The following is an 8935-nucleotide window of genomic DNA, read 5'->3' on the forward strand; positions in this document are numbered from 1 at the left end:
GAACTGCTTATGAGGTTTTCCGTCCATTCCAACAACTAAGAAATAGTGAGAAGGGTTGGGACCTCAGAAGGCTTTTAGGACCAATTAGTAGGCTCTGTGTCCAGGAGAAAATGAATATACTTACCAGTAATGTTAATGCTCACCCACAGCTCTTCTGGGAGGGAATAAAACTTTTTCAAAATGTGGCTGTCAGGGTCCTTTCTTTAAAAATGTTGATTTAACTGACCTGGAGTAGGACTCAAGCTCACTCTTTTTTTCAACCACTCCCTAAGTGATTCACATGTGAGGTAATGTAAAAAGAACCAGGGCCAAAATAGGGAACACCATGCTTGACCTTTACCAGCTTCACAAAGGGGAACTGTCCCTGTCCACAGCTTCAACAACACAAAACCAATTCCCATGAGGTCAGACACGTCCCTCATGCTCCCATTCCTTTTTCTACTCATCTCAACACCAATCTTACTGTTTTTCTATGTCCAAAATCTGACATGATAGCTCACAGACCACAAAGAGCCATACTGGGGGAGTCAAAAGGTTCTAATTCAGATTAATAACAGTATACAGTCTAGACAACTCTCAATATGTGCACTCAGCCACCTCAGCCTTGACCCTCTCTGCATTCCCAAATTCTCAGTCCTGCCAATATTAGCTTCCTTCTCCAAATTGTCCAACAAAGTTCTCAGTTCTGCCAATATTGGTTTTCACTGCCACTCTCACCACCAAAGTTCCATCTCACATCAATTCTCCTGCTGTCCCAAAACCTGTCCCATATTTCTCTAGGTTGGAGAAGGTTACTTTCCTTTTCTGGTGGGGTGAAGAATTTCTTTCTTCTGGTGAAGAAAGATCTCTGCAGCTAGAACTCTTCAATTTATTGATGAGACTAGCCAATCCTCTTTTAGATTGTTGAGGCTGGCCAATCCCTTTGTGGAATAGTAGATAGCCACTCTCTTTGTGGATAAGACAACATGCCTCACTTTCCCAGTGCCACCCCATCCACATAGTCATCTACAGTAGAAAAGCTATATTCAGAGGCAAATTCCACAGGTCAGCATGAAAACCACTGGCCAAAGGGACTGCAGTGAATTTTCTAGAGAATTTATAGTAGCCAAGACACCCTCAAATATATTTGGTTCAGTCTCCCAAGTTTAAAAGACAAGAACTCTTTTTTCATCATTTTTTATTAATTTAAATGAAAATTTATAGAGACTTTGAATTTCCATTCATTCCTCATTGCACTTTTCTCTCTGCCCACTCCTCCCCCACCCCCAGTATACTCTTCTCTTTGAAAAGTGAAAGAAAAGATTCCCCATTGTTTTACAATCCCTCCACCCAGTTCCACTCCACTATGCAGCCTTCATTCTGGACTCATGTCATGACAATAATACATAATCATATATGCCTTTTAAACAGTTTTCTCCCTCATTTGTTTCAATGCAGTATACATTTTTGAACCCATCTTTCTCAGTCTCCCCTCAACCCCAATGTCAGTCCTGTTTTACAACAGTGGCACTATGCAGTATTTGTCTCTTTGTGACAGATATTTCATTCGGCATAATATCCTCCAGGGTCACCCATTTTGAATAATATTGCATGAGTTCCTTGTTTTTCAATGTAGCATAGTATTCCATTGTGTGACTATACCACAGCTTCTCTATCCATTCGTTTGTTCATAGGTACTTAGGTTGTTTTCAACTCCTTGCTATTTATTGTGAACAAAGCCACAATAAATATGGGTGTGCATATATCTGCTTGGGTGGCAGATATGGTGTCTTTGGGGTATATTCCCAGTAGTAGAATTGCTGGGTCAAATGCAACTATTTGCAACTTTTTGAGAAAGCGCCACACCGCCTTCCACAATGGTTACACCATTTTACACTTCCACCAACAGTGAATAAGGGTTCCAGTCTCTCCACAACCTCGCCAGCATTTGTTGCTTACTGTTCTATTAAATTTTGCTATTCTTACTGGGGTGAGATGATATCTCATAGTTGTCTTGACTTTCATCTCTCTTAGAGCTAGGGATTTTGAACATTTCTTCATGTGCTTGTTGGCCATTTAAATGTCTTCTATGGTAAAGTGTCTGTTCATATCCTGTGCCCATTTTTCAATTGGATTGTTTACCTTTATCTTGTAGTGAAGACAAGAACTCTCAAATTCCACTTTTGACAGAAATCAACTCAAACTCAAGTTATTGTTGTCCATCTAGTGGGTTCCCAAAGCTATAAATCACACAAGAGGAGATTTATCCTGAGGAGCCTATAGTTGATTCATACTGCCAGAGAGGTGAATCTCTGGGTTAGCCCTGTGGGCTACACCAAAGCAATAGTTGCCATATACTTTTCCTTACAGAGCTTTCAACATAGACATTCTCTGAACACATAGAGGCCCTACCAAGAGTAAGAAAAACCACCAAATTCTTGCTCATCCAGAGTCCTTTTAAATTTGGGACTTCCATTGCCATTTCAAGAAATCCCTGGTAGCCTACTGTTAAGAAGTTACACTGCCAACCAAAGGCAGACAGTTCAAATCTACTAGCAGCTCCGTGGAGGAAAGATGGTCAGTCTCTTCCCACGCAATTTACAGCTTCTAAAAACACACTACAGGGTCAACCATGAATCAGTTCCAACTCAACAGCCCATAATAGCAATAACATCAACTGACTTTTCCAAACTTATACTACTAATCTATGATCTAATAATCTAAGAAAATTAATATCCTTGCCAAACTCTTCCTGTTCTACAATCTATTCATCAGCAAATCCATTTGGTACTAGAGGAAATAAAGTGAGTGCATACATGTTCCTGAATGATAAAATTCCTCCAACATCTCAAATAGTCTGTCTCTCCTATGTGCTCTCTGACAATTTGATGTGGATTTTAGAAGTAAATATCTAGCTTCAGCAACCCATAATTTTTAACTTTTGAAGTTTGTAAAAAATATTTTATATTGTAACCTGATGCTATGAAAATAGTACCTCTTATTCACATGAATTATGGTATTTGAGTTACTGAGAGATGTTATGGGCAAAATCTTGAATGAAACATCAAAAGACAAGGGAGAAATACACAGAATCACTGTACCAAAAAGAATTGGCCAACTGTGAAATATTTGAAGAAGTAACATGTGATCAAGAGTCAGTGGCAATGAAGGAAGAAATTCAAGGTTAACTGAAACCATTGGCCAAAAATAAGGCCTTAGAAATTGATGGGATACCTTTTATTTTTTCCCCCCAAGAAACAAGCAAACCTTATATTGAATTATCTGAGTGACCGCCTGCGGAGAAGGTCAAAATGGCACTAATGGGATATCTTTTGACATGTTTCAACTAACAAATGCAATCTTGGATGTGCTGACCAGTCTATGCAGGAAATTTTGAGGACAACTGTCTGATCAGGAGAGATCCATATTTGTTCTGATTCCCAAGAAAGGCGATACAACAGAATGTGGAAATTATCAAACAATGTCATTAATATCCCATACAAGCAAAATATTGCTGAAAACCATTCAAAAATAGCAAGAATTATATATAGGGAAATGCTCAAGCTGAGTTTAGACAAGGGCATGGCACCAGGAATAACATTGCTGAATTGCTGATGTCAGATGGATCCTGGCTGAAATTAAAACACCAGAAGAATGTATATTTGTGCTTTATTGACTATGCAAAAGTATTTGATTGTGTGGATCATGATAAATTATGGCTAACACTGAGAAGTATGGAAATTTTAAAACACTTAATTGTGCTCATGTGAAACTTATACCTAGACCAGGAGCCTGTTATGCAAACACTACTAAATGGTTTAAAATTAAGAAAGCATGCATCAAGATTGTATCCTCTCTCCATGCCTATTCAATCTATCTTCATGCTGAGCAAATTATTCGAGAAGCTTGACTCTATGAAGAAGAATATGGCATTAGGATCAGAGGAAGACTCATCAACAACCTGCATTGTACAAAAGACACAACCTTGCTTGTTGAAAGTGAGGAAGACTTGAAACACTTTCTGCAGAAGATCAAAGAATATAGCCTTCAATGTTGACTGCATCTCAGTATCAAGAAAACAAAAATTCTCACCTCTAGACCAATAGGTAATATTATCATGTATGGAGAAAAGAATGAAATTGTCAACAACTTCATCTTACTTGGATCTAAAATCAGTACTCTATGTACCAACACTCCTGAGTATCAGGAGACCAGGAGACATATTTCACTGGGAAATTTTGTCATCGGGGCCTCATCAAGTTATTGAGGAGCAATAATATCAGTTTGAAGTCTAAAGTATACACAATACAGGCCATGAGTTTTTCAGCCACTTGCTATGCATCTGAAAGCTGGACAATAAGAATGACAGAAGAATAGAGGCCTTTGAGCTGTGATGTTGAATAAGAATACTGAATATTTCATGGACTGCAAAGAGAACAAATGGGTATATTTCTTAGAGAAAGTGCAGTCAGAGTGCTCCTTGGAGGTAAAGATGGTAAAGCTTCATTCACATACTGGGGCATGTTGCTACGAGAGGCTATTCCCTAGAGATAGATATCGTGCTTGGAAAGGTGGAGGACTAGTGAAAGAGAGGAAGACCCTCAAGCGATGGATTGACCCAGTGACTGCAGCAATAGACTCAAGTGTGTCAGGGCTGATGAGGGCGGAACAGGATAGGACAAGGATCAGATCTGCTCTTCATAGGGTCGCTATGAGTCACACTCAACGGCACCTAACAACAACTAATAACAATTTTCAGAAAGGGAGGTAGGTAGCATAATCTATAGAGAATTGTGCAGCTAACCCAAAACTGCCTCTGTGGCAGCTAAGTCCACGAGCACTTAACGGGAGAAAGATGGTCGATCTTCTCTCATGCAATTTACAGTGTTAGAAACCCAAAGGAGTATCAGCTGTGAGTTGTCTCTCACTTAACGGTAATGAGATTTAATTCACAGAAAAACCCTCAGTGAGATTGATTAACATAGTGACTACAACAGTGGGCTTGATTATGGTGGAGATTGTGAGAATGGTACAGGAGAGGACAAGGTTTGAATCTGTTCTTCATAATGTCACTAGGAGTCATAGGCTGCAGCTACCTGGGAAACTGACAGAAAGAGATCCATACATAATAGACACACAACACCTAACAACAATTCACAGCACAAATTAGGCACAATTTTCCCTGTGAGAGATAGGATTCGAATTCAGCTCTCCAGCCAAAACGAAAATCTCTTCACGTGCTCTACTGCCCTGGAAAAATCTATTAGAAGGTCAGTAACTGCAACAAAACACACACACAAAAAAAAAACACACACACACACACACCAAAAAAAAAAAAATAGTAAAGAGTAAAAGCACCCCTATAGTGTCTCCTACCTCTCTGAACCATCAAAAGGCATTCGTAAATCCCAGCTTTAAATTATCCAAGTCCCTGCTGCATAAAAGCGAGTTCTGGTAACCTAATGGTAAGGAGCTGTACTGTCAACACAAAGGCATCCCCTTCTAATCCACCAGCTGCTCCACAGGAGAAAAACGGCGATCTCCTCCCACACAATTTACTGCCTCTGTAAATCTGCTAATAAGTCAACTGTGTTTCGGTTCCGCTCAAGGGTACAAAACAAAACAAAAAAAAAAAAAACAAAAAACCCTACATGCCACCTCATATAGGTTAAAATTGACTCCGTACCAACTGGTTACTGGTTATAATAACTAAAATACAAGCTTAAAATATCAAGGTCCTTTGAGAATCCTGAAACACTCCTTTATCAGTTAGTACAGTACATCGCTGGGGAGCCCCACGGCCTGCACATCACTGCGTTCAACCTTTCCAGTCCTACGGTCCTGCAGATTGTCCGTGCGAGTTAGTGGCTGCAGATCGCCGTGACCTGCGTGCTGGACCGGGCAAGGGAGCTGCCCAGGGCGAGAGGCCATGCAGACCACCTGCCGCCCCACGGGCTCACCAGAGTTGGAGGCGCGGTCTTCTCGCCACTCAGAGAACCCCGTGAGATTGGACCTGGGGGACTATCGCAGTAAGACTCAGTACCACGTCCTTAGCGTCCCTTCTATCCTGCGTCCAGTGTACATGAGACACGCTACAGAGTTCTCTTTACCTCCATCATTCGCTATATTTTCCACCAGGAAGTGAGTTCAGGGGACTGTGAATAAGTGAACAAACGTACACACAGTGGTAGTGGTGGTGGTTTTATGTATCTTCGAGTCAAGGACGACTCATAGTGACCCGATGAACAAAAAATCTGAAACCTGTCCTATCCTGCGCCATCCTCACTCTTCCTGACACAGAAGAGCCCATTGCAGCAGTCACCATGTCAATCCACCTGGTTCAGGATCTTCCTCTCCTTGGTCGACCCTCCACCCTTCCAGCATCATGTCCTTCTCCAAGGAACATGTCCAAAGTATGTGAGGTGAAGCTTATTTTTCTTGCCTCTGAAGAACACTCCGGCTGCACTTTCTCCAAGACATATCTGTTTGCTCTCTTTTCTGTCCATGAGATGTTCAGTGCTTTTCTCCAACACCACAGCTCAAAGGTGTCAATTCTTTTCCTGTCATCCTTATTCATTGTCCAGCTCTCAAATGCATACCAAGTAATCAGAAAGACTATGGGCTGAACCAGACTCACCTTAGTCTTCAAACTGACAACACTACTCTTCAATAATTTGGAAAGGTCCTACTTGGGAAAACAAGTGGAAAAGATTTATTAAGATAATGCAAAGGAGACTTGGTTGGTGACAGGCCATGCAGAAGAGTTAAAGAAAAAAATGAAGAATGAGAAGTACCCCTGAGAGGTCAGGGGTGGACCCAAACCCTGTGGCATGCTGCCAGGAGAAGGGGGAACCTTGGATGGGTCATGCTATATACTTACTCCCAGTTTGTGGGGGGTGCTCAGCGCCTGGTCCACTTAAGGACCTGTGGGATGATGGGGTATGGAAGGAAAGAATCCTTTGTGTTCCCAAGGAAAGGGCTACTTCATCTTCATGCATCTTTCCTTGAGACTTTCCCTTTCTATTTCTTCTGAGAAACCTTGCTTTTACTCCTATGGGAGTGGGAGAGAGAGAGACAAGAACTCACCAGGTAGTAATTCTATACATTAACATTCTCCCTAAGAGGTATTTGACCCCTATTCTTCAGGGAAATGGTTGGAGGTCTTTCTGGCTACTTCCTGCTAACTTTGGGTGGAAGCCTACCCACGGGTTCAGGGCTGAGCCTCTCCTCCCCTGTCCCTGGTTGATAAGTGGGACAGGCTGGTAACCATTTGTGATTATCTTGTTCTGAACTTGTTGCAGCCTGTTGCTGCTCTTGTGTGCTGTTCAGTCAGAATCAACACATAGCTGACACTCCATTGAGTTTTCAGAGGAAGTTAATTGCCGATCCTTCTCTCCACAGAGCAGCTAGTGGATTCAAACTGCATGTTGTCAGGACTGTAGCACAGATTCTTACCACAAGGCCACCAGAGCAGCCTAGAGAAAACAAAATTCACAATCAAGTTTAAAATACATGGGCCAAAAAACAGTAAAAGTGCTATAATAACTAATGGTCCTCCAACATAGGTGGTGGTGGTTGTGTGCCTTGCATCACCTGTGACTCACAGCCAACCTTTAACAACTTCACACTTAGTGATTTGACAGGGCCTTTGCTGAGAACTCCACCCTTTCTAACAAAACCTGTACACAGACCTCTGCTAATCCTGAGGTGCTCACATAAAAACAACAGGATGTATTTGCAAGAGCACATACACTCCCATTTTCTGCTAACAAATTCTAGGCCCATGCAGTGATCCACCACTTAATGTGCCAGAGACTCAGGTGACATTTATTGTGCTTCCAATGCTTGTCCTGTGTCTTCAGCTGTATTGTCCACTGTGATCGATACGTTCTTTATAGTCCGCATGTTATAAATTACCCCTGCTGTCCATTCTGCTAAGGCAGTGGCTAGTAAAGTAATTCCTTTTATTAATAGAGGTAAATCTCTCTTTTCTCGGCTTCCTCTACCAAGAATTATATCTGAAGAAGTCCCGAGAACTAGATTTCTATACACTAGAGTTGGCTTTTCTGGGGTCACCACTCCTAATGTGCATTTTAGTTGCAACTGGGTCAGGTTTAAACATGTCATGGCCGCTGCAGGTGTGTATCATTTTCTTTAACTTCCACATAAACACCAATATCCTGCAGGTGCACAAAGTCACTATTCTTCCCTTTTGCCAGTTTTATTGTGCCATAAATCAGTATTTCCTATGGTCCACTTTTCTCATTCATTGCTTAGGCCTTGACATCAGGATATGGATCAAGGGGAGTTTAATTACTACTTTTTCACATTCTGTTGATAAAGATTGTTATGAGCTTATTATACTTTTCACAACTACTCTGATGGTTTAAAACAGGAGTTTTGAGCTCCAACATCTACTTGGATGCCCTCTTGCCTAAGTTCTGTACATACTTTGTACAGATTTCTAAGTGGTTGGCTTCTGCAAGGTGAGTTCTCTTGTTTTGGTTGAGGGTCAGGTGTGGACTGTTTGCTTGGTTTTTATTTCATTCACAATTGTGAGTGAGCTGATTAGATTTGCTGGATTTAGTTAGAAACCTCTCATTTAAAGTCAATAAGTGCATGGTGGAGGGCCTGGTATTTAAAAGGTAGTTGGGCCCTCAGGCCTAGTGTTAATTGTGTTTGAGATGAATATTTTTTATTTAAATTTATTATCAGTTTCAGTAAAATTTTGCAGAGACTTTGGATTTCCATTCATTCATTGTTGCACTTTTCTCCCCTCCCAATCCTTCCCACTAGCACACTACCCTCTTGTAAAAGTAAAAGACAAATTCTTTCATTGTTTTACAAACCCTCCCCCAGATCCACTCCACCATGTAGCTTTCGCTCTAGACTCCTGTCACGACAAAAATACCTAATCATATATCACTTTTTAAAAATTCATTTCTATGAACATCTA

Source organism: Elephantulus edwardii, unplaced genomic scaffold (assembly GCF_000299155.1).
Source record: "Elephantulus edwardii isolate Elephantulus edwardi_28Jun2011 unplaced genomic scaffold, EleEdw1.0 scaffold00271, whole genome shotgun sequence".
Classification (NCBI taxonomy): Eukaryota; Metazoa; Chordata; class Mammalia; order Macroscelidea; family Macroscelididae; genus Elephantulus; species Elephantulus edwardii.